Source organism: Colobus angolensis, unplaced genomic scaffold, assembly GCF_000951035.1.
Source record: "Colobus angolensis palliatus isolate OR3802 unplaced genomic scaffold, Cang.pa_1.0 Scaffold140, whole genome shotgun sequence".
In the NCBI taxonomy this organism is placed as follows: domain Eukaryota; kingdom Metazoa; phylum Chordata; class Mammalia; order Primates; family Cercopithecidae; genus Colobus; species Colobus angolensis.
In genome coordinates this window covers 1762426-1768108 of record NW_012114489.1, presented here as the reverse complement: position 1 = coordinate 1768108, position 5683 = coordinate 1762426, and positions in this window count along the sequence as shown.

The following is a 5683-nucleotide window of genomic DNA, read 5'->3' as shown; positions in this document are numbered from 1 at the left end:
CTGAGGTCAGGAGTTCAAGACCAGCCTGGCCAACATGGTGAAACCCCATCTGTACCAAAAATACAAAAATTAGCCGGGTGTGGTGGTGGGCGCCTGTACTCCCAGCTACTCAGGAGGCTGAGGCAGGAGAATCACTTGAACCTGGGAGGCGGAGGTTGTAGTGAATCGAGATTGCGCCACTGCACTCCAGGCTGGGTAACAGAGCGGGACTTTGTCTCAAAAATAAATAAATAAAAAGAGTGCCGCTGTGAACCACCCCATCTGGCCAGGAAGGGCATTTATGAAAGAGGAGAGACGCAAGAGGAGCCAAGTATGACCTCTTATTATTATTTTAAATTTTTTTCTTTTTTAGAGACAAGCTCTCACTATATTGCCCAGGCTGGTCTCAAACTCCTGGGCTCAAGGGATCCTCCCGCCTTGGCCTCCCCAAGTGCTGGGATTACAGGTATAAGCCAACGCGCCCAGCCCAAGTGTGACCTCTTAACCTCAGGAGCATTTTCAGGCAGATCATTTCCTGAAAGAGAAGTTGATGTTTGGAACCCAAGTTCCTTAAAACTCAGTACCCTGGAATGCTCTTGTATACCTCAAGCAACAAATGTTTCCCAGTTTGATGGCCCTAAACTAGATGTCTCCTATATGCTTGGGGCAAAGGCTTATATAAATGACCTAGAGAGTAATTTATCAGACATGATGTCAAGTGATTATTCTGAAGGCCCTTGGGGCAGCATCCTACTACATCTTTTCTAATTTCCCCAAAGTCTGCCCTTCTCAGTTCCAGAGAGATCATATGGTACCCATTAAAAATAGTCTTTAGAGACCGGGCGCAGGGGCTCACGCCTGTAATCCCAGCACTTTGGGAGGCCGAGGTGGGTGGATCACTTCAGGTCGGGAGTTCGAGACCAACCTGACCAACATGGAGAAACCCCCGTCTCTACTAAAAATAGAAATCAGCCAGGAGTGGTGGCACATGCCTGTAATCCCAGCTACTTGGGAGGCTGAGGCAGGAGAATCACTTGAACCCGGCAGGCGGAGGTTGCAGTGAGCCGAGATTGTGCCATTGCACTCCAGCCTGGGCAACAAGTGTGAAATGCCATCTCAAAAAAAGAAAAAAAGTCTCTCGAAGGCAGGCCTTGATTGAGTAGACTTGAAAAACAAGCTGTTCTGAATCTGTCCCCCAGGGGTTGGAGCGTAAGAAACCTAAGGGTTTGTTTCAAAAGGTAAATCTAAAACAGTTATCATCTGAATCAAGACTTGTGTGTATTTCATTAGAAGAAAGGCATTATTCTTTAAAATAATACTTTTGGTTTTGGCTTTTATCACTTGCAAATGTCAACTTGAAATTCTCACTTCTTCTCTAGGTCCAGATGTTATGGAAATGTCATTCTTTCCTACAAGTCATTACCAGGAAATACTTAGGTCTTAAAAGGTACACTGGGCTTTTCCCCACTGAGTTGTAGTTAGAAAGAATAATAAACATCATGAAGTTCAAAACTAGGACAATATACCCAAAAAAATACTAACACAGTAACCTGGGCTGCAAAACTTGTTTAGCAAGTTCCAGCTGGAGGTTAATTAAAATCGGCTTGGAAACCTCTTAAAATACAGATTGTAATGTAAACCACACACACAGCACCACCTAGATTCTTCCCTCAGGAGCTTTCTCCTCTCCACTTCCCTGGATTTTGGTGGGAACCTTTCCCCAGAATTCCATCTGGTCTGGCTGAGACCATGGTGCCCCTGACCATAACACAAACCTTTTTCTCCCATCTCAGGGGAGGAGCAAGAGGACAGTGGATAGACAGGCCCCTCCTTCACAGTTCTAACAGCACCCCTACATTCAGCTCCTTAAGCCTTTGAGCCCTTTTGGAAAGTGGGGTGGTATTGGAGTGGGGGTCGGGAGGAATGGAGGATTGTAAGAATTTCCCCCAGTGTTACATGTTTTTGGCCAGGCACAGTGGCTCATGCCTGTAATCCCAGCACCTTGGGAGGCCAAGGCAGATGGATCACTTGAGGCCAGGAGTTCAAGACCAGCCTGGCCAACATGGTGAGACTTCGTCTTTACAAAAATTAGTCAGGCGTGGTAGCATGTGCCTATAATCCCAGCTACTCCAGAGGCTGAGGTGGGAGGATCACTTGAGCCTGGGAGCTCAAGGCTGCAGTAACCTGTGATTGTGCCGCTGCACTCTAGCGTAGGCGACAGAACAAGACCCTATCTCAAAAAAAGAAAAAAAAAATACAGAGTAGTTTAAGTGACATTGTTCTGGACAGGACAAGAGAGCGCGAAGAGGTCGAAGAAAGAACAGAAGGCAGAAATGCCGCCTGACATTGGACTCGCCCATAAGAGGCTATTGAACTGGCCGAACATTCTCAGAACTTAGCTCTGTATTTCTTCAGAAGTTCCTCAGGTTACCGCTATTATTCCTTTTGTCTGGGCTTGTTCAGAATGATTGTCAGCTAACACTCTGTTGGTGGATAAGCATCTGTGAGATGTACAGGAAACAAGGCCGAGTATAATTATAACATAATTCTATAACAACATTGCCCAAGACTGCCTCAGTACTATATGCCAGAGTACACCATGACTGTCTTGCTGACAGGCATTTGGATGGCGATTAGTGTTGGATCCCGTCTGGGAATAAGGCTTGAAGCCAAAGAAACTGGAAAATGATTTTTGTCTTTTAACTCCTTGGAGGCCTGTGTGGAAAATTCAGAAGAGCAAATTTTTGTTTCTAGCAACAGAACTCATACATAATTTGGGCGGGTGTGGTGGCTCATGCCTGTAATCCCAGCACTTTGGGAGGCCGAGGGAGGTGGGTCACTTGAGGCCAGGAGTTCGAGACCAGCCTGGGCAACATGGTAAAACCCCTTCTGTACTAAAAACACAAAAATTAGTTGAGTGTCGGGGCAGGCGCCTGTAATCTCAGCTACTTGGGGAGGCTGAGGCAGGAGAATAGCTTGAAACCAGGAGGCAGAGGTTGCAGTGAGCTGAGATTGCACCACTGTACTCCAGCCTGGGCGACAGAGTGAGACCCTGTCTCAAAAACAAAACAAATGGCCAGGCACAGTGGCTCACGCCTGTAATCCCAGCACTTTGGGAGGCCGAAGTGGGCGGATCACCTGAGGTCCAGAGTTCGAGACCAGCCTGACCAACATGGAGAAACCCTGTCTCTACTAAAAATACAAAATTAGCCGGGTGTGGTGGCACATGCCTGTAATCCCAGCTACTCTGGAGGCTGAGGCAGGAGAATGGCTTGAACTCGGGAGGCAGAGGTTGCCATGAGCTGAGATTGCGCCATTGCACTCCAGCCTGGGCAACATGAGTGAAACTCTATCTCAAAAAAAAAAAAAAAAAAGCAAACTCATAAGTAATTTAAGGAAGAGTAAACAAAGCTGGATGATTGCTGAGCCGCTTGCCTTGCCTCAAAGCTGCTGTAGAGGCCAAGGGAAATCTTTCCCTTCGCCTTCTGACGGTTCACTGGAAAATCAACTGACAAAAGGCTGATTAGTAAGAGAAATGGCATACAAGCTTATTAATGTTCGCAGAGGGAAATCACAGAGTGATTACTGCAACCCACCTCCCAGGGGGTACAGAAGTTTATATACCATCTTGAGGTTACAGAAAGAATGGGGCTTGACAGCTGGGCATGGTGGCAGGCGCCTGTAATCCCAGCTACTCAGGAGACTGAGGCAGGAGAATCGCTTGAACCTGGGAGGTGGAGGCTGCAGCGAGCCGAGATCATGCCACTGCACTCCAGCCTGGTGACAGAGCTAGACTCGGTCTCAAAAAAAAAAAAAAAATTAATAAATAAAAATAAAAGAATGGGGCTTGGATCCTGGCAAAACAGGTTGGAAGAGAAGGCCTCTTCTAACCTGTGTAGGGGGAGAAGAGGAGGCCTGGCTAGCAAAGGGGTTCTTGTTATATAGATCAAACCTCACAAGCAGCAGCCCTTTTTCAGGCCAGACTCTCAGTTAATCTTTCCTAGATCCGAACAAGGGAGGGCCTCCAAGAAAGCAGGACTGCATCAATGCGGATTTTCTCTACACATACAAAGCTCCACAAAAGGCAGCTTTGCAGCTATTCTTGTATTTCCAGCCCTTCTGAATAGCCATCTTGAAATACATCAAAGAAGTATGTTTTGGGGTGAAATATTTTGGTTTCCTTCACTGGTCTTTTGTGGAAGTGTCGAATTTTCTTGCAGAGCTGGCAGAGACGTGTTGAGACAGGGAACAGTGGATAGGAAGCCTGCATTCTCCCTGTTCCTCGACGCCGAATGTAAGCACAGGCAAGACCTTTTCCAGGTTTCAAAGAAACAGTCTTAGTCCTAAAGCGCCAGCAGTGTTTAATGAGGAAACACTACCGTGAATGGTTAGTGAGACTATACCATGAGTTGCAGTTCGTGAGGTATACGTGGAACCCAGCTACCCAGTTCAGATCTCAATCCTATTGCCTCCTGGTTGTATGACATAAAATAAATTGATTGGCACCAGGCATGGTGGCTCACACCCATAATCCCAGCACTTTGGAAGGCCGAGGCGGGCAGATCACCTAAGGTCGGGAGTTTGAGACCAGCCTGACCAACATGGAGAAACCCCGTCTCTACTAAAAATACAAAAAATTAGCCGGGTGTGGTGGCAGGAGTCCTCATACACAAAACGATGGCTTTGCTTAAAGGATTAAATGACATAATCCATGTATAACATGTGGGATGTAGAAAGTGTCCTATAATTATTAGCTTTCTTTTTTTCAATTAAACTGTGATTCTCAAAATGGGTGTCTGTTATAGGTAAAGAATGACATTAGAATTGATTTCTATCTCAGTTTTCCCCTAAAAAGGAGACTGGTTGATTCCATGCATTTAATGAATGTTCATGAAGTGTTTACTATGTGCCATGCATGGAATGAGCCCCTGAGGATACAGAAATTATGAGGCAGAGTCCCTGCCCCCAGGATGTTTACAGTCAAGAGAAGTAAACATTTTTGTGCACACTCTTATTCCAAAAGTATAAATAAATAAGTCAGAGGTCAAATAGTGTAGTTCAGTGGTCCCCAGTCCCCAGGCCATAGACCAGCACCTGTGTGTGGCCTGTTAGGAGCCAGGCCACACAGCAGGAGGTGAGCAGTGGACCAGTGAGCATTAGTGCCTGAGCTCAGCCTCCTGTCAGATCAGTGGCGGCATTAGATTCTCACAGGAGAGTGAAGCCTATTGTGAACTGCACATTGGAGGGATCTAGGTTGCGCACTCCTTATCAGAATCTAAGGCCTGATGATCTGAGATGGAGCAGTTCCATCTCAAAACCATCCCCCCGTCTGTGGAAAAATTGTCTTCCATGAAATTGGTCCCTGGTGCCAAAAAGTTTGGGAACTGCTGGTGTAGCTCAACAGCTTAGAAAAGTGGCAGGAGGCCAGATGTGGTGGCTCATGCCTGTAATCTCAGCACTTTGGGAGGCCAAGGCGGGTGGATCATGAGGTCACGAGTTCAAGACCAGCCTGGCCAACATGGTGAAGCCCCGTCTCTACTAAAAATAGAAAAATTAGCCGGGTGTGGTGGCAGGAGCCTGTAATCCCAGTTACTCAGGGGGCTGAGGCAGGAGAATTGCTTGAACCCAGGGGGCAGAGGTTGCAGTGAGCCAAGATCATACCACCGCATTCCAGCCTGGGTGACAGGGTAAGACTCCATCTCAA